Source organism: Canis lupus, chromosome 13 (assembly GCF_003254725.2).
Source record: "Canis lupus dingo isolate Sandy chromosome 13, ASM325472v2, whole genome shotgun sequence".
Taxonomy (NCBI): Eukaryota; Metazoa; Chordata; class Mammalia; order Carnivora; family Canidae; genus Canis; species Canis lupus.
Window position 1 is genome coordinate 26,685,069 of NC_064255.1, and position 24,477 is coordinate 26,709,545.

Sequence of the window (24,477 nt, forward strand, 5' to 3'; positions counted from 1 at the left end):
GGATCCGAATGCAGATGTCTTAATCACTATAAGGTGAAACATGAGAGCAGGAAAATAATTTGATGGAGTCACTCTTTATTAAGCAACATTCTGGGTCAGATACTCTATGCCAGTTGTGATGTCATTGGCATGAACTATTTCAGCAAAACATTTAACACTTCAAATGACTTTGAAAAATAATAAAAGTATCTATTTGCATGAATATGTAAATACTACACTTGTTGAATTATGAATGTTCATCCCTCCCACCAAATGTCAGGACCGCTACATTCCAAATATATGTTAGTAACATCTACTGAGATTCAGCATTGGTAAGTACAAACGTATACCTGTTCCCAAAGACCCCCAATGTCCTGTAGTATGTTTTGTGGCATGGTAAAAGTAGCATATGACTAAGCATCATAAAGGTGGGATCTGGGATCCCTGGGTGGTGCAGCGGTTTGGCGCCTGCCTTTGGCCCAGGGCGCGATCCTGGAGACCCGGGATCGAATCCCACGTCGGGCTCCCAGTGCATGGAGCCTGCTTCTCCCTCTGCCTGTGTCTCTGCCTCTCTCTCTCTCTCTCTCTCTCTCTCTCTCTGTGACTATCATAAATAAATAAAAATTTTTAAAAAATTAAAAAAAAAATAAAGGTGGGATCTGAAATGATAAGAGAAGGGAAGACTAGCTCTCTCTAGAGGTGGGGAGGAGATAGGAGGGGCAGCTCTGCCACTAATCCGCAGAAGGGCTCTCTCAGTAATTCAGTTTTCTTTTCAGGGCCCAATGCCCTCACTGTTCTGGTAGTAGCAGTATAGCAGAGTGCTTAAGAACATGGGATCTTAAATCAGGCTGCCAGCTTTAGCCAAAACAAAACAAAACAAACACAGCAACCCATATGGTATACTCAGTATCGAATTTCAGAACAACAACAAATGAGTTTTTAGTCTTTGCATGTCCTCTGCAATACTTGGGGTATATGCATACTAAATTTATTTTCAATGCTTATCTGAAATGCAAATCTCCCTGAATTCCCTGTATTTTATATGACAACCCAATTCTGGAGTTGGACTGCCTGTCTATTGCTCTGAAACTTATTTCCTGTGTGACATTGGGCAGATCCTTGAATTTTCAGTGTTCCACAATATAGGTATTTATCTATATACATTGAAAGAATACCAATAGCATCCACTTCAAAAGATTTTTGTGAGTATAAAATGAGAAAATACTTACAAAATGCTTAGGACAGTATCTGAGCCATGATATGTACTCACCAAATTGTTCTTGCTGTAATAATTGGGTGAAAGTAGGTGATGTCTGAGAGGATTTAAACTCTATGTTTCTCCCAATAATCTGCGAGCAGCCTTACTTCTGAGTATCAAAGGCATAACTTTATATCAGAGTATAATAAATACAGGGCAGAAATAGTTTCTTATGTGACTGGCAAATTGGCCTTTTCATTGAACTTAGGAACACTTTCCTATAAGAAGCTGAAAAATATAAGAAATGGCACTTTCCAATGCAAAGGTCTCACAATGACATGTTAGGGGAGTTTAAAGCAATTTAAGACAAAATTAGCCAAATAGCACGTTGGCCTCTTTCCTATAGCTGTATAGTGCAGAACTGAAAGCAAGCTCAGGATTTCTGAGTGGAGTAATGAGATAGGCCTCCCTCCCAGAGGATTAATTCAGCTCCCCACAGATTATGGCAGCCACCTTTCATTTCCACGAACAGACTCCAGCAGCACAGTGATTTCAATTAGAGAAGTGAAGTTCTATTGACTTATGCTAGACACAAGGAGACCTAGCAGACAGATAACAAACTAGATTACAGCATTAATCTTATGGTCATGGCATCAGAAAGATTTTTAAATGCATTACCTCTCTCCCATAGGAATATCATAGAAGGTTTTCCCCCTCCTGTTTCAAGAAGTTTAATCTTTATGCAAGGTGATGGGTTGATACATAAATTGATAGTGAAGGCAAGACCTCCTCACTTCCTGAGAGGTATTAAATTTCTGGCTGGACTTGACTAGAGCTGTCTCTATCAGAGACCACACCTCCAAATGCTGGCCCTGCCCAAATCTCTAGATGGAAAGGAAACTGCAAGTCAGTTGCCTGGGTGTCCATCTAGAAAACACCTGAGCTAGATTGGTCAACAACTTGATTATATAGACAAGGTGAAAACACCCTCATACTAATAGTTAACAGCTTGTGACGTTAACAAATGACGCGGAAAAAGTAATATTTAGAGGAGAATGTCGGCTCTCAGTCTAGGCTTCTGCTCATAATCTTCACATGCCTTTCTCTTTTTTAAACTCTCTCTTTTTGATAGTGATTCACCCTTCATGCTCTGTTTGAGTTGGATGATACAACATTATTCACCTTTCCCTGAAAGATACAGAAACCCATTAGATCCTATATCTTGAATTTTCTCATGACACCATGGGCCAAATCCCAGTTATCAGGCTGGATCTCAATATATGCCCAGACCTAGGAGATCATCCAGATTCCAACCTCCTGGTTACCAGAGGAAGAAGATATAAGAAAAGAATGCCAAGGGCCATGGAGAATCTCAACATCAACTGAATTTTAAAATGCTAACCTTATGAAAGTACACAATCGACAGAGAAAAAAAGTAACCTAAGGAATGGGAGAAAATATTTGCAAATTATGTATCTGATAAGGGATTACTATTTAGAATATATAAAGAATTCCTACAACTCAACAACAACAAAATGAATAATGTGATTAAAAAATTGGCAAAGGACTTGAATAGACATTTCTCCAAAGAAGATATATGAGTGGCAAATAAGTATATAAAACAGTAATTATTAAATAAATGTAAATCAAAACCACAATGGACCATTTCACACTCAGTAAGATGGCTACTCTCAAAAAAAAAAAAAAAACAGAAAAAATTGGCAAGAATGCATATCGTTGTACACTGCTATAGGAATGGAAAACAGTATTAAAAACAGTATGGGTTCTCAAAAAAAACTAAACCTTCAATCATCATAAGATGTAGCAATTCCACTTCTACATATATAGCCCGAATAATTGGAAGCAGGGTCTCAAAGAGATATTTGCACACCTACGTTCATCACAGTATTGTTCAAGAGCCAAAAGGTAGAAGCAACCCAAGTGTCCATCAACAGATGAATGAATTAAAAAAATTGGTATATACAAACAATAAAATATTATTTAGCCTTAAAAAGGAACTACAACATGGATGAAACTTAAGGATATTTTAATAAGTGAAATAAGCCAATCACAAAAGACAAATAGTGTAGGATTCCACTTACATGAAGTACTAGCATACTCAAACTCATAGAAAGAGAAAGTAGAATGGTGGTTTCCAGGGGTTGGGGGGTTGTTTTAACATAAAACATCAGTTTTACGAGATGAATAAAATTCTGGGGATTGGATACACAATAGTGGGAATGTACTTCGTTAAGATGGTAAATGTTAGGTTATATGTATTTTACCATAGTTAAAAGTTTTTTAAAGCCTCTAACTCATGTGCTCTCAACAAAAAGGATGTCACCACTATGAGGATAAAAAAAAGAAAAAAGGTTTTGAGAGATGAAAAAAAAATCTTACCTTTTTATATATAAAGCATAAATAAGCATAAAGTTCATAGACAAAATACAATATACTCATTGTTTTAAAATTCTATGAGATGATTATAAGTAAAAAGTGCTAAAAAGACTCCTTAGGGGGCCAATAATGAAAAAATGTTGAGAAACTCTGCCCTAAAGGATCGCCTGTGTTTCAGTTTCCAATCCCAAAATACCTACAACAGATGTCTTCCCACTTCAGTTGTGGCCATGAGCAAAGTCAGAATCCGTTTCTGCTACCAAAGTATATTGAGTGATCAAGAGTGTCAAAAGTTGTGTGATGGACTATGGATTTTCCTTGGAGAAATGAGATAGTAAGAAGATAGTCATGTCAATTCCCTGCTGACCATCCTTCAATGCTTACCCAAAACACTCAACTTGGAAGCCCAAGCCCCATGCTATGGCTGGGGCTTATAAATTCCTACAACTGATAAATCTGATCACCATAAATCACCCACCTCAATCTGATCAAACTGATTTTTCCCAGCATGATCTTCCATTGACACAGAAGCTCACTGTAACTTTGTACCTCCCATTACCTGGGGTTACAAATCTGTACCTTCCTACAGCTTATTCTTTAGTGAATCCTATTGAAAATGCTTACCAGCCAACTCAAGGGCTATCTCCCCCAGAAAGCAAAGTTGTCACTCCTTTCTCTAGAGTCCCAAGCCCACTGTGTAAATATGTCTATTAGGGGTGCGTGGGTGATCCCAGCTCAGGTTATAAAGCCAGGGTTGTGAGATTGATCCTGTGTGGGCTCCCTCCACACTGAGGGTGGAACCTGCTTGGGATTCTCTCTCTCCCCTTCCCTCTGCCCCTCCCCACTACTGTCTTTATTAAAAAAAAAAAAAATCCATTGGGTGTTATGCTTATTTTTTTTTCCACTCTGTTCATTGTATGCTTACCTGTCCCATAAACTGAAGACTTTCTTAGAGCAGAGAATATGCCCTAATGTTATGTTCCCCTCCTTTGAGTATAAAATGCAGAGTGCTGGATGGACGGATTATTAAATGAGTGGAAGTATAAGAACTATTTTTTAATTTAGAGGATGTGATATTTTTGTGGATTGAGGAGCATTTGAATTCAAGTGTAAAACTGACTATCCTTCCAAAAATACACTATTAAAAATGATTTTAAAATCCTCTCTGGATTACCAAACTAACACTTAAGTTAAAAAAAAAATTCAGAAATTACAGACATATTCAGCGAAGCAGGGAAGAAAATCACCTCTTCTCTCTACCCAGAAGCAACCACCATTAATATTTTAGACATGTTTTCTTTCAGCGTTGAACTAAGCATCTTTCTCTACAAAATTGAGATAATATAATTTTATAATCTACCTTCCTTACTTAATGCTATATCATAAGAATTTTCATTATCATTAACAAGCATTATAAATATAATTGTTAATGATTGCATCCTATTCCTTCACATGAATATATATCATAATTTACATAATGATTTTCATAGTACTGGATTTCTAGGTGGTTTCCGGTTTCTTGCTCTCATAAATAATGCACATATTTACTCATAAATATTTATTCCCATTTCTGATTATCTCCTTGGGATACATTACTAGAAATAGAAATAGTCAAATGGTGTTAGAATGTGAAGGCTTTTGAGAAAAAATACCCACGTATTTTGTGGAAAGTGGGTAGCAGTTTATGTTCCCATGGGTAATGTGAGAGGTTTAGGTTTGAGGGTATTTTGGCAAATGCCAGAGAATAACGGCATTATTATTACCTTTATTTTTTCCTTTTCCACCAAAACAAATCTGTCATTGGTCCAAGTGTTTCTTATTGTAAAATGCTGCTCTCTTTCTCACTTCCTCTTCATTCAAGTTGCTTTCCTAAGCTGGATTCTTGGTTATTTTGCACATATAAGCTTCCCCAAATCCCTCATTTAAGTTCACTTTCCTCATATCCAAGCTGACACTAACCTCAGACTTCATTTCAGCCTCTTCTAAATGCCTTTTCCTATGTAATCAGTATCAAAGAAGCTCAAATTCACTTGTTCTTTGGTTCAAATGAATTATGTTTGTCTTCTCAGGGCAAGACCATGCACATGACAATTCATTCAACCAACATCTGATGAGCATGATACTGAATACCAGAGCTGCAAGGAGAATGAGACACAGTCCCCACGTCCAAAGACCTAAAGATCCCGTGGGGAAGGAGTTAATGCACGATAAGAGAGATGCTTCAGTAGGAATAGTCACAACAGTAGGAAGGAAAGGCAACTATTATGATCTTTGGGAGGCCTGGAAAGGCTTTATGGAAAAGCAACATTTAAGTACAAATCCTATGCTGTCAGGGAAGAATTTAGTGAGGCAAAGCCATTTGTCATGAACTATATGTCTGTGTCCCCTTGAAAGTCATATGTTGAAATCCTAACCCTCAATGTGATGGTAGTAGAGGTGGCACCTTTGGGAAGGAGGAGCCCTAATGATGGAATTAGAGCCCTTATAAGAAGGAACACAAGCTTGTTTCCTCCTTCTTGCCCTTTCCGTCCCCCTTTCCTTCTCCCTCTACCATGGAGGACACAACAAGAAAGTGGCTCTTTCGAAACCAGAAAGAGGGCCCTCTGCCAAGAACCCAATCATGCTGATGCCCTTATCATGGACTTCCGGCTTTCGGAAAAATGTTGGTTAATCCACTTGGTCTTCAGTATTCTGTTATAGCACCCAAACTAAGGCACATGCTAGACAGACAGACATGCATGTATAAAGATAGGGGTGAGAGAGGGGAAAATGTGGAAAGACAAGCCATAGACTGAGGGAAAATACTTGTAAAACATCCACTTTATAAATGACTTGTAAACAAAGGACACTGGTAAGAACTAAGGAAAACTGAATAAAGTATGGACTTTGATTAAATAATAATGTTTCAATGTTGACCCATTAATTGTAACAAATGTGCCTTACTAATTTCAGATGTTAACAGAGGAAACTGGGTATAAGATATATGGGAACTCTCTGTAACTGCATTCTTAATTTCTGCAAATCTAAAACTATCCTAAAAAAAGTGAAGAGTTTTTTTTTAAAAAAAAAAAAAACAGATTATATATAAAATATATATTCATATATTACAAATAATTTTATCTTGATTTTACACATATGCAAAAATAAACTCTAAGGCAATTAAAGACCTAAATGTGAAAAATATTCTTTAAAAAAAAGTCTATTAGAAAAATAGGACAATTCCTATATGAAATTAGGAGAGGAAATGATATCCTGAACAAAACATAAAAAGTACAACTTCTAAAACATTAATGAATTTGATTATATCAAAATTTTAAATTTTTGAATGAGAAATCACCATAAACAAATGTTAACACAAGCCAAACACTGAGAGACATTAATTGAAATCTATAAAACAAATAAAGGATTAGTGTTCAAAATATTTATAGAATGCCTCAAACCCATTAGAAGAGAACAAACATACTCACTTTTTTCAATAAATTAGGATAAATTGTTTGTTTAATAAATAAGAGATTATAAAGTCCCTAGTGTTGTTTTCCTTCTGAAAGTCATATTCAAATGTGGTCCTTGACTTTAACAAAAAAGAATTCTGTTGTGAACTCCATTCTATGGGGAACTCTGTTTACCTTTTAAATAAACAGTTGTATATTTTTTTTTTCAATGAAAGACAAAACAAATCAACAGAAAACAGCAAAGAATACTCTGGGGATTAATTTTATGTCTCCACTTGGCTAGATTATATTGCCCAGGTGTTTGGTTAAACTTGAATCTAAATATTGCTGTGAAGGTATTTTCTAGATGTGATTAACGTTTAAATCAGCAGACTTTGAGTAAGACAGATAACCCTCCCTAATGTGGGTGGGCATTATCCAATCAACAGAAGGTTTAAGAGCAAAGGCTGAGTTTTCCCAAGGAAAAAGGAATTCTCCAGACTACAGCATAGAGTTTCTACCTGTGTTTTTAGACTTTGAACTCAAGACTGCAATGTCAACCTACTGAATCTCCAGCCTACCAGATTGCTCTATGCATTTTAGATTTGCCAGTCCTCACAATCTTAAGAGACAATTCTTTAAATCTCTCAGTAGATATACAGATAAACAGTATAATAGATATATAAAGAACAATTTGGTCAAGTTGAAACTGTGTATGTTGACAATTCAGATATTCCACACTGAGGGACAATCTAGATAAATACTCAGATACCTACCAAGGAAATAGAAAACTGCTCACTGTAGCATCAGTTGTACCAGCAAAAAAATAAAAGGAACACATCCTAAAAGTCCCTTACTAGAGAAACATACAGTGTGGCTTTTTAAAATGACTACACTAGCTATTACAATAGGAACATTAGATCTATATGCATCAGCAGAAATATAAAAGAAAAATGCAGGGGGTATTGTAAAATGGTATATAGAGTTTAGTTTGTTAATGAAACTGCATATTTTTAATACACGGAATATGAAATACTGTTTATAAATACATGCATGTATATATTCTAAAGCATCAGTAGGAAGAATGAATAACAACTGCAATGGCTTTTTGTTTCTGATGAAGGAGGAAGATGAGGGAAGGAAATGAAGAGAGATACTGGATGGGAATTTCAACTAAATTTAGATTTTGTTTTATCGAAGTCTGAAGCATGCATAAAAATGTTAAGATTTGTTACTAACAGGGTGGGAAGTTCATGGATATTTGTTACACTATAATTTTCTATTTGAATCTTTATAATTAAAAAAACAAAAACAAAAACAAAAACGGAGTCATTTTAGCCATCCAAATGAGAGACGAAGGAGGCCTGAGGGTAGTTCAGTGTTAATCGAGAAAAGTGTGGACAGGTAGGGCCAGCCATCAGCAACACTTACCTTACCACAGAAGGTGAGAAAGAGGGAGCAGTGATGGTATGTGAAGGGTACCATCCACTGAGAGGGGACTGGAAGAGGTATAGTAAGCTGGAATGAGAAAGAATTTTCTATTACACTGGTCATAATGCAAGACACGTTACAAACACGCAGTAAATGTTCTTGTGACCGACTTGAAGGGAAATATCCAGGGAGCTGCCATAAGGGCATTCTGTTTCAAAGACTACACTCTCCTTTCTAGGTATTTTGGGTATATTGGCTCTATGTACTTATCACAGGACAAGTCAAGTAGGTGAGTAAGGCTAGGGGAAGCATTCTTACATAATCTAGCTACAGATGTTATTAGACAACAGATTCTAAGTGAATCTTATTCTGAACTTTAACAACACCCTAGAGAAAATAGCTATTACATTTCAAGTGGCAAAATATGGCTCCCCTTTAAAAAAAAAATCAATAAATTCTCTGGAGGAAAGCAGTAAATGACTTCCTTTTTAGAATTTTATCAGTAGCTTTTCTACTATACAGGCACAGTCTATAAAATCATACTCAAAGATGATCTGGTTGAAAAGAAAGTCAACAATAATATAGATCAATAGCCTGCTTCATACTTGAAATGTCTGCAGTATTTGCTATTTATTGTTAGAAGTCCCTTCAAATCTAGCCCAGGTACCATAGAGCCTGAGTGACCAAACTGACCTCCTGTTTGGCCTCACCTGGTTTCTCCTTGACTACTACTAGGTGACAAGCAGAAATAATTAACACAACATCTATCACAATAGGTTATGACTATTTGTTCCCATGACCCTTTTTGTGGACCATTAGACCATTTGGGAATAAGAGGCAGAGCCGAATAAGGGGACAGCTGGGCAGGCAGCTACTAGGGACCCGTAATCCATAAGGAATTGTAATACAAAGCTGGAGCAAAGCAGAAATGTGGCACCCACTGGGTTATGCTTGTTCATCCAATTCTTACATAACAAGCAAAACAGAAACTAGCCCCCACTACCTCAGAGGGAGATGAAACATCTGAGTGGGGGTATAAAATACTATTCACCAGCCTCAGTCTCTATTGAACATTTTTGTTGCAGACATGTGTAAATTGCAGTGTGCAGCTCCCACCTCACCCCTGACCCAGCAACCAGACAAATGGGTACTATCTGGTGCCCACAAAATCATTTATGATCCCCACACCGAACACAATTCAGTTCTATTAACTAAAGCCTGTGTCTTTATCCTTATAGTAGGTAGGATGACCATGAAGAAGGCTGATGGCTCAGAAAATTATAATCCCAGAATTTTACATAATGAAGAATATTTTACATCCAGAACATGTAACAAGTCTCTTATTTTAAATATAAAACGTTACAAAAGTTTTTTTTCTATGGAAAGTAAGTTTCTCCCATCCTACTTAGTAAATATTTAAATATAAAAAAATATTTTAGCTTCCAGTTATTGCCTAGATGAGTCTTCCATTTCTTACTTGGCCATATGCGAGACCATGTGCGTAGTTCCAGTCTTTTCTCCTAATGCTGAGTGCAGTGTCTGGCACCCCGTAAGCAGTCAACAGGTGTTTGATGAATGAATGAATTTAACAATACTCATTATCTATTCATCCTTCAATGTTAAAAAATCCACTAGCTCCTGTGACATCCTGTGATTTTATTATAGCACAAATCTGATTCTGATTCTGATTGTTGGAAAGATAATTTGTAAAATTTAAGTATTTACTGGTCATCTTAAATCTCCCAATCATGGATATATTCTTGGGACACACTGATATAATTTTATGGACAGATATCATTACAAATAAAGTATGGAACTTCATCCTGAGTCCTCATTCCTAAGAAACACAGAGACCCTACCTGACAACATTTGAACTGTGAGCACTCTAGTTGACCTTTCATATGACCTTGACCTTTACACACATATATTTGGTGGCAAGGGAGAGGAGAATTGGCAGGTATTTTCCAGAACTTCTATTTGATAAAGGTGAAGACTTTCTTAAAAAGTAGTGGGAAGAGAACACTAAATCTGAATTTCTCTTTCTCCAAATACATTCAGGAAGAAAAGACTACTAGTACTGATGGAGCATGATGCTTTCCCCATCATCTCACTGATTCCTGACAACCACCCCTGAGCCACGTACTACTGACTCCATTTAAAGGCAGGCCATCAGGACTCGGAGAAATGAAATAATTTGTTAAAATCACAGAAAGTGTGGGGTGGCCAGCATCTGTATCCAGGTCTGCCTGGAATCTTGTCCACCTATGACATTGGCTAGGTTCAAAATAAGTAGGATTGGTATGTATTCTTCAACCAACTCATTCAATGACCAACTTGTCTACCCACACCTACACTGTGAGCAGGAAGGGAAGACAAACTTTTCAAATTATTTCCGTAATGAGATGCTAAGGTCAGAGGAATTAGGGGAAAAGACCATCAAGAGAATTCATGGGGATTGTCAGAAACTCTAAATCTGCCCAAGGTTAAAGAGGCTAGAAATGGCTTTAATATGTCTGTAAGATAAGCCACCCTGCCAACAATCTGTTATTTAAAGGGCATCACTGTGGTGGTGATTCTCAGAAAAAGGAAGCACCAAAGGGTCAGCTTAATTCTTTTTTTTTTTTTTTTTAAGTTTTTAATGACTTAGATAGTATCTCCCCAGGGAGTGTGTGTGCCTCTTGAGTCTTTGAGAGTCACTTAAAGGAAAAGAAGAAGGTTGGTCTATTTTGTTGGTGGTGTTGTTTTTTTTCCCTATGAAACAAAGATCAGCCATATGAAATCATATCACAGAAGTTAAATGATCTATTTTTAAATTCAGGCCACTTATTTGTATTTTGTATATTCAACACTGATAAACTGTATGCCACTCAAAGTGAGGGACATTGACCTGAAGCATCAGCACCAGCTGGCAGCTTGTTAATAAATGCAGAGTCCCAGGCCTCACTCTGGTCCTATTGGTCCAGAACTTGCATCTTAACAAGATCCACAGGTGGTTCTTATGCATTTTGGCTTCTGAGAAGTACTGGTTCACATGCCACCTGAATATTCTCCCCTTCCCTCCCCATTAGTAGGAGGTAAGCTTCCCTCCTGTGAGTTCAACAGCAGTCACAAGTCCCTCACCACACGCTTCTGACGCTATGTTCAAACTGCTTGCCTGAAGGTCTCCCTTTCCTGCCTGGATATAAGCTCTTTGAGACAAGAGTGGTGCCTTCCATTTTCACCACAACGATTGTTGGCTACTAAGAGTGCCTTGCCCGGAGAATATTTTCAGTAAATGTTTAGAAATCCCATAGAATTGTGAGTTTCTCAAGGTCAGGAACCACATACTGTTATCTGTGCATCGTTAAAACGTAGCAAGGTTCCAGCATTGGATAAATGCTCAATTTAGGCTGATCTCCTAATATGTTGCCTGACTCACTCCAGAACATGGAATGGGCTGAAAATGTACCCAGTGGCACTTCTGATGTCTTCCAGTTCTAATGAAGCACTAGTTCCCCCGTGTTCTTACACCGTGTTGCTTATTGGTAATAATAAAAATGAACACTTGAATGGTTTTACATTTGCAAAGTAACTTTATCTTCACAGTCTCAGTAATTCTTAGATCGGCACAAAATAAATGTTCTTGAGGGTTAATCTCCAAAGTTCAACTAAGTCCTTGATAGAGTCAGATGCAAAGAATGTGTAATTTTCTCAGTGTCACAAAGCTGGTAGATGTCGGGTCAGGATGTAGCCTCAGATCTGTTGGCCCGATGCTCTTTCCCACTGCACCACACTGACTATTGTAATCAAATGGCATCTGATCTTTAGGAAAGTTACTCAGACTTTTGCCGGTGCCTGATTTTACTTCCCATTTTCATTACGACGACCTCATTCAACTATATATACTGATTGCTACTTTTTGCAGAAAAATTTGTCTGCCTGGTTCTGTAGTAAGTGCCTCCTCTCTCTGTACATTTATCTATCTTGCTATGCATTCATCCACTTATCCAACTTCTATTGACTCATTTTGAAGAGTGTCAGCCCAAGAGTGGTCATTCAATATTGGTTTAGTTGAACTGATTCGCCTCCTTGAGTCGATATTGATGATTCGAGTCCTTGAGATTCCCCTGGTAAAATAATCACATCACCAGATGACAATTATAAAGTCATCGAACATTAGAGCTAGCAGAGGCCTTCAGAGATTCTCTCCTGTAACCTCCACTTTTGCCAGATGAAGAGGCTGAGCAGCAGAAGAGTGATATGCTTGAGTTCCCATTACAAAATGTTTTATGTTGCTTTTCCTGTAGAGACCTGAATTATCTGCTTTATATGCCTGCATTGATCATAAGCCAGGTTGTTGCCAGATTCCCCACTTAATTTGGGCATAGAACCAAATAATTTAAAAATACCCCCCAAGCCCCCATATAATAGATGCCTTCTACAGCTTGCAGCTGACAATGTACTCATATTGCTGATCCTAAGAGAAATTTGGAATGACTGAGATGGACTGCCACTTGTAAATATTCATGACACAAATGCCATCAAGCCTTGAACAAGAACATATGTGAATAATTAACAAGATTGTGATTTGTAGCATCATGGTAATAGATAACCTGGCTCCTAGTGAGAGCCTAACGGAAGCTGCTTTTCCTTCTACAAGGCAACAAAAAAACTCGAGACGGCCAATTGTAATGTTTGTTATCACTTTTGTGAGACACGGTTTGGGAAGTTGAATCCTTCACAGTTTTTCTTCTAAAGTACTTAAACAGTCATTACTGGACACTATATTTAAGATGGTACATTCTAAGCTCTTAGAGAAAGTGACACAAGGTATAATTATATGGTTTATTCACTCATCTGTAATGTTAGAAACATTACAGATTTCTAATCCTTTTCTCTTCCTTCTTTTCCACCTTAGATCTAAGATGTTTTTTGTTGTTTGATGCAGTATTGAAACAGTCAGGGTTATTTTCGGTTTAGCACCATGATTGTTCTTAAAAATGGCAGGGAGAGTCACTACCCTCCCTTGGATGCTTTTCCCTAAGAACAAAAATCTCCCCACCTTTCTCATCTCACTCAGAAGAAAAGAAAATCTGAAGACACAGCCTCCCATCTTACATATGTATCCTATAAAGGTGTGGTCCAACTTCTCCCTCTTCCTCTCTCCCTCCCCATGGAGGAAAAGTCTATTTCCTTCTTTTACATGAAAATTACTACTGTGGAATACTTTTGAAACTACTTTTTTTAAGATTTTATTTATTTATTTACTTATGCATGAGAGACACAGAGAAAGAGGCAGAGATATGGGCAGAGGGAGAAACAGGGTCCTCGCAGGGAGCCCAATGCGGGGACTCAATCCCAGGACCCTGGGATCGTGACCTGAGCCAAAGGCAGATGCTCAACCCCTGAGCCATCCAGGTGCCCCAAAACTACCTTCTTTAAAGCTGAATACATATCTACCCTATGGCCCTGTAATTTTATTCCTTGACAGAGGTAAAGGAATACATTTGCCTACCACATGACAAGGATAAGAATTTTATAGCGGTTTTATTCATAATAGCTAAAGACTAGAACCCAAATGTCTACCTATGGAATAGATACATAAATTGCAAAATATTCATAAAGTGAAATCCTGTGCACAGCGAAACAGAACATTTGCTACAAGCAATGTCACAGTTGCATCTCACAGACACAGCAGTAAAGAAGTGAAAGAAGTTGACCACAAAAGAGTGGACACTGTATCATTCAGTATATGAAATTCAAGAACAAGAGAAACTGAACGGTAATGATAGAAGTCAGAATATTGGCTACCTGATTTTTTAGGGGGTAAGAGGCAGACAAGGTAAGGATAACCTTAGAGAGGGGAATGAAGGGTCTTCTGGGGTGTAAAAATATTATATATATATAAATCTGTTGATTTGTACACTTAAGATTTATGTATGTGGGGCTCCTGGGTGGCTCAGTCAGTGAAGTGTCTGCCTTTGGCTCAGGTCATGACTCAGGCTCCTGGGATCAAGCCCCGCATAGGACTCCCTGCTCAGTGGGGAGCCTGCCTCTCCCTCTCCCTCTCCCTCTGCTGCTCCGCCTGCTGTGCTCTCTCTCCCTCTCTCTCAAATAAATAAAGTCTTCAAAAAAGATTTGTGTATGTATCTACACCTCAGTAAACGTTTTGTTTAAATCACTGACATTTTCCTACCAACAGCTGGCAATTGCCAGAATTATGTATACCGTGGTATTGCTAGTTTAGTGCTCTTTGCCTTAGCAGCCACCCACTTTGGGTTATCCGCATTTATTTTTCATTAAGGAGTTCCTTCTAGAAAGCGTGTATCCTGACCACAACAAAATATTTTGAAATAAAAATCTGAGCATAGCTTAACAAAAACATTTTAACAAAAAATCATTTTCATTACACATGCAAATGTGGGGCAGATGTGTTCAGAGGAATAACCCAAGTCCACCCACCACTAGTAGAAAAGTAAAAATGAATAAGCATTTCTGAAATCTTGCAATGATTTTCCCTCTGGCATCTAGTCAAGACTGGAAACAGAAATACAGAAACACCAGCAGAAAGGCCTTTCTGGAAGATGGGACAGGAATCCTCAGACAGTGGTGGGTGACTAGGGAAATTTAACTCAGCTTTGAAATCTAGAAGGATCCCTTATGGGGCAAAGATGAAGCCCTTTTGGGGATGACCCAGTCTATCTTTTCATGTATACATGTATTGTCTCATTTAATGCCTTTAAAATCAGTAGCATTATAAAGTAAGGCTTACAGATGGACATTAAGCAACTTTCCCCCAAAGCCAAAGAGCTCTTTGGTTGGGGACCCCAATTGGAGCCTTTATTGTCTAACTCTCAGTTTATGACATGCCATTTCTAATATTACTGGCTGGCTTTCTTAGTGTGGCTTCTAGACTGAAATACTTGGAAAGGACCTAAGGATTACCTAGATTAGTCATGGTACGTTTTCCCCCAATAAAGTGCATAGTATCTTTTTTTATTTAGTCTATCTTGATAAAGTTGTGAATTTACCCTGCCACAAATCAAATGAAACTAAAACTAGTGCCCTGTATTTCACACAACTGTTTTATCGTGTATCTTGTTTTGTTCTGATTGGTTTCTCCTTCTGAGAATTTTGGAGGTGGGGAAATGGTCATGATCCCCAACTTCCACCCTACTTACTGCTCTTTGGGTGCCTGGGTCAAGGTGTACCCTGAGAGCTATGGCAGTTCACCTCTAGTTTCAACTAACAGCTTGTTCCTAATTACTGACTGGCTCAGTGCTCTTGACTTTGGAACCTAAAAGAGCCACAGTCTGGAAACCAACTTCTAGCTCCAAACCAACTTCTAGTTCCAAACACCTCTTGCCGCATCAGGCTCCACTCAGCAACCACCCTGGTCATTTTTTCAATTTTATAGCCTTCCAATGGGATCTTCATGTATCAGAATTTGGAGGAAATATTTTGTGCATTGAAAGTCTTCTACGGAAGCAATGCTTAAAGAATTTAAAATTGCCAGCTTTCTCTTGGCTTCCCTTAGGTCTTTCACAAGTAGCTTTGGTGCACTAGTAACCCAGACAGACCTGGGGCAGTCTACTCAGATTCTACTGGCACACAGTCTGTTTGCAATTGTGGACGCTCCTTCAGGAAGGCAGCGTGGAGATGCCTAAGATCCTAAGTTCCTGAGATGGCAAAAGGCTGCATGTGGTAGTCGCTCAACGTGTATTTGCCACCTTTCTCTTTCCAAGTAAGAATCATGGAATCTTTTAGAGTCTAATTACATTAACCAAAGTCATAGTTTATAAGAGTAGAGTAGCTATGGATAATTTGGGTGCATTTTGATATTAACAAAACTCTAAGCGACAGAGGTAGAAACTGAGGATTTTGATTATTAAAATGGGAAAGCCACACAATAGGAGTTTCTCCCCCTCTTAGAAACATTGAGGAAGTTTGTGACTTCCTCTCTGCCCCTCACTCATACTTCTGTGCAGGCGAGCAAGTAGCTCAGTTGGCCTTCTCTGTTCCTGTGACAAGGTCACTGGGGCGTGAGTTCTCTGCCCTGTGCTTGCTGGTCAAAGTCAGTTCAGGTGGAAGACGGGGAGTCCATTCTGGGATCGGGTTTAAGCCACATAGCTCACTGTAGTTTGCCAGGAATAAAACTTATTTTTAAAAGATCATGTGCTTGTATATTTATGAGACATGTACTTCAGACATCCAAGAGGTTCAGTTAATGCTAGAGGTCACTGCAAAGAAAAAAATACTTCAACAACTTGACTTGAGAGCTAAACCAGTATCCCTACACTAATTGTATTTTTTTAAAAGATTATATTTATTTATTCATGAAAGACACAGAGAGAGAGGCAGAGACATAAGCAGAGGGAGAAGTAGGCTCCCTGCAGGGAGCCTAATGTGGGACTGGATCCCAGGACCCTAGGATCACAACCTGAGCCAAAGATAAATGCTCAACCACTGAGCCACCCAGGTGCCCCCCTGTATTTCTTTGTATACCCTTCCTCATGCCCATTCTTCTTCCACACACTTCCTATCACAGGGAGAACCACCCCTGAACTTTGTGTTTATCGTTCCCCCTGAATGTTTTCAAATTATTTATACTCACGCATTCCTTAATAATATCAAACTTCGTTTTGCTTGTTTATATTTATATATGAAAAGTATATTAACATATCCATATAAATAGTTTCTTTTTTACTCAAGTAACATATTTTACTCAATATTATGTTGTAGAGTTCATTCGTGTTGATAGATGTATTGCTAGTACATTCATCTTAATTGATTACAGGATCCCCGTGGATTAATATCCTGCATATACAGGGTGATAGATATTCAGGTAGTTTCCCATACATCACTACTGGAGGCATGCTATGATGAATATTGTGACATGCTTCCATGTACACATACGTGAGAGCTCCTCCAGGGTATGTGTCTCAGAGAATTGCTGTATCCTAAGGTAAGTGCATTTTGACTGCCATTGTGTAATGCTAAGCTGATATTTGGATCTCTGAGTCCTCATCTTTTTTTTAGTTACTGCAGATATCACAGGACAGAGGAGAGGACTTACACTTCCTCTTCTTCTACCTAAGGTAATCTTTCTTCCTCCTCCTTTTTTTGTTTTGCCAATGCTCAATCATTTCTTAAGACTCACCTAAGTTTGTCTCTCCTGTGAAAGCTTCCCTGAGCCCAACAGAATGATCACTCCCCCTCATCTGAGCTTTCAGGACTAGCATTTCTGGGAGAGGTCTTGTCAATTACCAAACTCCATGGATCCTACCTGTGTATATATTGGCACAAATTTCACAAAGGCTATAATCTCCAGAAAAGAAACCAAACAGTAGACTCCAAAAAACAAACAAAAACCCTACTATAGGGACATTATGTCCTTCAATAGATTCCTAATCACCGAAAACTCCAAAGACCAAAAAGCTTACCCAACAGTAGCATCCTTGGCATTGCCCTTGATCCTCTCTTACCCAGAACACTTGGGTTGTTTATGGGAGTTGAGTGTAAAATCAATTTTGTTAACTCTAACATCTACATATACACAGAGGCAACACAGTCTCTACCCACATTCTCCTGCCATCTACTTGATCAGAGAAGGTACACATGTGAAACTATTATAACAAGGAAAATCCACGTGTGGAATTACAAAATTGTTGGGCTTTGAAAACTGAAAGAGCTCACAGGTGCTATGAGCACAATCTCCCGTTGATAAACAAGAAATAATCTTTTGAGGTGATATTTCACCCGATTTAACACAGCCAATTAGTAGCTAAGAGCTCATGATAACTCGTTTTCTTTAATTCAGCAAATATTTATAGAATACTCAACCCTACTACATCTCTTTGTCTATGTTAGGACAAACCTAAGGAATTCAATTTTGTTAAAACTTCTTTCTTGTAGATCTACTCTGTGAGCACTGCCACATAAGTATATCATGCACTTTACAGAAGATATTAACACTAGTGTTTTCACAGAACTTGCGCTTCATCTGGTGGCAGTAAAACAGGAAAATGGTGACACCTGAGTGTGTAACAGGATGTAAACTTAGAAGTCTCAACTGAGGAGGTGAGATAAAATAGATGAGAAATTCCAAGGTGGGAATGGCCCACAGTTATAAGGCAGATGGTGGGGTGGGGGCTTGGGAAGTCATCACACTCCCCTCTGTGTGGATTAGCAGCTTTCTGATATGAAACCTCACTGGAAAGATAAGCCATTTAAATAAGAATCCTATCAAAGTAGTTTTCTTCCAGAGGACAAAGGGATCCATAGAATATATGTGGGGTAGTCTGCCAAAAATATGCATTGAGTATGGTTAAAGACCACACTAACCAAAAGTAAAGGCACTTTACAGATCTATGGAGTCTCACTTAGAGAAACCCAGTAGGAGAGCTGTCAAAGAATCCACAGTGATGCCCACGAAAGGTTAGCCAAACCCATCGGTCAGAACCCATCCTGGAAGCCAAACTTAACAACTGATCAACTAAGAATTTTCTCCCTCTATTCCCATTTCTCCCCCTGCATTCAACAGAGGATAGGTTATCAACTTCAACTTTATAGGGGAAGGAAGGAAGGAAGGAAGGAAGGAAGGAAGGAAGGAAGGAAGGAAGGAAGGAAGGAAGGAAGGAAAAGGAAGGAAAAGGAAGGAAAAGGAAGGAAAAGGAAGGAAAAGGAAGGAAAAGGAAGGAAAAGAGGAGGGAGGGTTAATCATACCTCATTCTCCAAATCATAGACTGGCCTATTTGGGCTGCCCCAATGTAGTATAGTGGGTTGGGAGAATGGTCTTACCTTTAAATGAAGACTAAAGTATTATTTTGTAGATTACCATGTCTGTTATTCATTGGACATTTCTGACTCATCTGATTTTAATATATAAAATAATTGGTTATTTTCTATTTCCAGAAATATCCAGAAAATGATGCAATGTGCCACAATTTTCGGTGGGGTAACTGCCCTTAATATCTAAATAATTAACAGTTGAAGGCAAAAATGAAGCTGTGCTGTGATTATATTTCATGAGTCCTGGTGTTCCACATACCACTTACAAACAAATATGACCTCATGCTAGGCATTTCAAATGATTTCATGTAATTCTTATCATGCAAGCTGGATAGTGACACACTCATTTTTGGAAATAATTCAGAGAATTTAAGTCACTAACCTAATTAAATATATTACTATGTGAGTAACTAGAAGAACCTGCCTCCTCCCAGCAAACAAAGAGCATCTGTGTGGCTCCCACAGGCATTTTCCTTCTGCTGTCATGGCATCAGGTAATCATGCAGACAAATGGCAGCATGAAATAACAAAATAAGTAGCACAAAGTTTTTATTGACATAACCTGAATGGTTAAGTCTCGTCTTCATGTCAAATTGAAAAGAAAACCCACCTCAATCACACAGAAAGTCTTAGAACTCTAAGTATTGACTAAAGTCACTTCAAAAGGCACCAAAGAGAAATTATGTTCAATAACACCATGTAAAATTTCTTAGACTCTCTTTCCCCATTTCTCTTCTAAGCTCATATAATCAACTGCCCTCAATCTCTCACCTCTACTCTCAAAAACATCCAAAACTCTCTTCCCTAACTCAGAGAGCTTACTGACTTTACTCTCTAAATTCTCTTGCTAGTCTGTCAGATCGATGGTTTCCCCTGTGAAGGTCTTTACTCTTTGTAATAATAATAAAGCAAACATTTCTTCCTTCTTGCACCCAGTCTACTCTGACCGTCATCACCATAATCAACATGCTGAGAAGAGTCAGAGGTGATGGGAGAGGGGAATGCCCATAAATATTTTATGTTACATTTTATCGCTCACATGGGAGTTCATAGAATGGGAATCTATTTGTACTTGAGTAACAGAGCAACTTCAAACAAATAATAGCAAGGATATCGGGTCTCAAAGGAGGGAGTTGAACTTGGGTACTCGTAATATTGGTACATCAATATTATGTCTACTCTCTCATTCCAAATGCTAAGAGGTTGAAAGACAAATGCAAGTGCAGTTGACCCTTGAACAGTGTGGGGGTTAGAGCTGCTGACTGCCCCCACCCCCTTGCAGTCAAAATTCACATGTAACTTCTGACCACCACCCCCAAAACACTTAACTACTGATCACCCACTGTTGACTGGAAGCCTTGCTGATAACATGAACGGTTAACAGATATTTGTATATTACTATGTATCATATACTGTATTTTTACAGTAAACTAGAGAAAAGAATTTTAAGAAAATCATAAAACACACAGTACTGTATTTACTAAAAAAAAAAAAAAACCAACAAAACAAAACAAAAAAAGTCCATACGTATACGTAAGTGGATACATGCAGTTCAAACCCATGTTGTTCAAGGGTCAACTGCATTCTCTACCATTAGACGTTTTCTCCTACCTTTCAAAGGTATTTCCTGAGGAGACCAGCCTCACTAAGTGCAAGCTCTAAGAAACCTATAATCAGTTTCTCTCTCTAATTGAGTACTTTCTTTCCTTCAGTTTTGGTAGAAGCATGAAAATAATTTACTGATTTAGGAACTGGGTGGAGTAGACCGCAGAAGGACAAATCAAAAACATCTGGAATGAACTAGTTGGGAGAGAGAGGGAGCAAGGGAGGGGGAGGGAAAGGGAGAGAAAGAGAGAGAGAGGGTTTTCAAATGAAACAAAGTACAGATGATTTGGCCAAATTTAAGCCAAGCCAAACACTCACATTAAACATTGCACTTGGGTCTGGTTCAATAGCGGGAGCCGGCAAGAGGGAGCGTCAGCCAACATTGCATCAGACGCACACTGTGGATAGAGGAAATGAGTTTAGTCAAGCCAGCTGTGACTTCAAAGGAGCTGCTCTCTCAGAGAACAGTGGGAAAGGGTTCCCTCTTCAGTGAGGATAGCAAAGTTCAGCCAAAGCCAACGGACTTCGACATCGGGAGGAGGGAAATTATATTCAATGTACAAGAAAGGCTGTTTTCCTTCCATGAAGGGTCTGTGACAGCAAAGGAAGGAAGATGATGGGGAAGAGAGATGAGAAGAAAAGCTTTGACACTCATTTGGAGTCTAATGTGCATAATTCTGAAAAGAGGTGTTTGTGTATAGAGTAGGTTGCTTTTCAGCTCAGACACCTCCTTCCCTGAATTCTGCTTCCAAATCTGTGGGAGGAGAGAAAAGAGGATTCTTCCCCCAACTGATTCCCATAGTTTCTTTCCCTCTTCGTATTTCTAGGAAACCACACATTTCTTTTGTATTATTTACTCAACACAAATTTACGAAGGGACAAACAGTGGGTGGGACCTTGGGAATACAAGGCAAACAAGACAGTCCTTGTTGCAGGAGTTCATGGTCTGAAGGAGGACTAGACACATAAGCAGAGGATTATGGTATTGATCAATAAATCTCATGTTACAGCAGCGATTCCCAAAGTGTGATCACCTTGGCCAGCATCAGCATCACCTGGGAACTTGTTAGAAATGCAAATTTGTGGATCCCAGCCCAAACCTACTAGATCAGGAAGCGGAGGCTGGTTTTATAAGCTCTCCAGGAAAAAAATAAAATAAAAATAAGCTCTCCAGGTGATTTGGATGCATGCTAAAGTTGTAGAACTCACTTGATAGTGGAAAACAGAGGACTCTGGAGCAGAGAGACAACAACTTGAGCCAACCTAGTGCTCCTCTGCCACCTCTAACTCGCCTCTCAGTCCCTTCCAGGACAGATGCTAAATAGGATGCTCTCTGGTAATTCACAAGAATGATACACAAGTACATGTCTTCTCTGTCAATTGTAAGAATTTCAATGGCAGAGGCTAATTCCTCTTTAGTTTTTTTTCTTTCATTTCTCTTCCTTACAGACATCAGCCCAAAGAAGATAGAGGCACCGAAACGAACTTTAATTCAGAACTTGCACTGGTGCGGGGGGGTATACATTCACAAGGAGAACTTGGCAAATATATCCTTAAAAATTCTCATAACTCTCATAGGTTGCAGGAGAACATAAATGTTATCTCCCCCAAGCACTCATTTGATGCTTGAATCCTCTCTGTGATTTCCTTGCCAAGGGTTTGTTCTTACGCTTGAGTGCCTCCACTGATCTCACCATCTAGGGATACACTTTGCTTCCTTTCAGACAGCTCTGTTAGGAAGAGCTAGCTTCTTCTGGGCTGAAATTTACCATCATTTAAATTCCATTTGTTAGTTATAGTCCTATCTCTTGGGGACCCATAGCAAAGACACTTACATATTAATGTGACATATTTCAAGTATTTGAAGTTAGTAATTATGTAGCATATGACATAGGTTAAACTCATAGACTCTGGAACAAGATTGCCTGCATTCAAATTCCCGTTCTGTTACTTATGAGCTCCGTGACCTTGGAAGAGTTATTTACTATCTCTGTAGCTTTTGTTTCTTTATATATATATATAAAACTGTATAATAGCGTTACACAAAGGGCTTTTGTAAGGAGTGCATGAGTTAATATATGTAAATGCGCCTGGAAGATAGTAGGTGCTCTAAAAGCTTGGCTATTATTAATCACCATTATCAGAGAGAGCTTGTCAGGTATATGACAAAGGTCATCTTTCTAATTCTTTAGTCACTCACCAGGTGAGCCTGTTCACTCCTATGGCTTCCATCACCATCTATAGGTTTGTGAAAATGTCTCTTCGTTTTCCCTCTGAGCACATAGCTAAATGCAAGGGGCCAGTTGGATCTATATGAATTGTTCTGGCCACTATAACGTGGGTAGAAATGATGTACACCACTTCTATTCCTGGCCCCTAACATCATCCTGAGAAACCCCTCATTCTCTTTCGCTTTGTTCATCAGCTAGGAAGGAGGCCAGACAAGGACTCCAAGAAGGCTCCGGGGAGAGGTGGAGTTGGAAGAAGCCTAGATCTCTGAGTCAGTGTTTGGAGGGGAGCTGCCTGTGAGAGCTACCAGACTGGAACATCCACATAGGGTCTTGTGTGAGCAAGAAATAAACATTTATTGAGTTAAACCATTGAGCTTTTATAGCCTATCATGCCTAACACAATGACTCCTTCATTTATATGTATTGCTCAGACTTCGCTTCTGAGCTCCAGAACTATACATTTAACTTTCTATTCAGTCTTTCTACAATGGACCCTCGAGTAGGGTAGTAAGTCAATGTAGGGCTGCAGGGATCAGACCATCTGTGTTGAAATGCCAGGGACCAGCGACAGGACCATTGGGTGAATGACTTAAGTATTCATAGCTGTATATACTTCACAGTTGTTTGAATATTAAGTGGGTAGATGTGTATAAAACACTTAGAACGGTCAATGGTCCATAGTAAATGTTCAGTAAATGCTGTGGCACAGTTATTATGACCATCCTACTCGGAATTTGTTCCTTCCCTTTAGTTTTCCATAGGAATAACTGGACATTTCCCCACCATCCAAGAGCTATTAAAATCAGAAACTTGCAACTTAATCTTAAATCAGTTGTTTTTCTTCATCATCCCACATGGAACAAATCACCCAAAACTGGTTGATCATACTCCTTAAATATTTCTCAAATGCATCTACTTCTCTCCATCCTCTTTTGTTGTGCCCTCTCCATTTTAAAGTCACCAGCATTCATGGCTCTATTACAGTGGTATCTTTTCTTTTCCAATCAATACTTGTGTTCCTTAAATTCATTCTCTACCGGGAAATGAAAACATTATTTTTAAAAATTCAAATCTGAGGGATCCTGGGGTGGCTCAGTGGTTGAGCATCTGCTTTCAGTTCAGATTGTGATCCCAGGGTCCTGGGATCGAGTCCCACATCAGGCTCTCCACAAGAAGCCTGCTTCTCCCTCTGCCTGTCTCTGCCTCTCTCATGAATAAATAAAATCTTTAAAAATTTTTCAAATCTGATCTGGTCACTCCAATATTTAAAATGCATTAAGACTTTTCACCCTTTGGAAGGACCAATTTCCTGATGATTCACTTCAGCCTCTCCTCATACTCACCTCATGACTTGATCTCTGGAGGTCAGCCATGCTGCGCTTTGGTCGCTGGGCTTCCATGGCCACAGGTTGTTCCATTTTTGAGGTTTTCACAT

At 38.8% G+C, this 24,477-nt stretch overlaps 1 long non-coding RNA gene across 21 annotated transcripts in view; it reads right to left on the bottom strand.

The window, feature by feature from the left end:
* Window positions 1-24,477, bottom strand: part of LOC112662299 (uncharacterized) — a 296,118-nt gene that overhangs the window by 76,224 nt on the left and 195,417 nt on the right. For 14 of the 21 annotated variants that reach the window (XR_007401567.1, XR_003138376.3, XR_003138372.3 and 11 more), the window contains 2 exons: window positions 21,130-21,209; window positions 8,437-8,523 (listed from right to left, as the gene is read on the bottom strand). The exons of 2 other annotated variants lie outside the window; for them this stretch is intronic. This is a non-coding gene — a long non-coding RNA (uncharacterized LOC112662299). The remainder of the gene's footprint in view (window positions 1-8,436; window positions 8,524-21,129; window positions 21,210-24,477) is intronic. 5 more of the 21 variants (XR_003138384.3, XR_003138381.3, XR_003138383.3 and 2 more) reach the window with 2 other exon arrangements.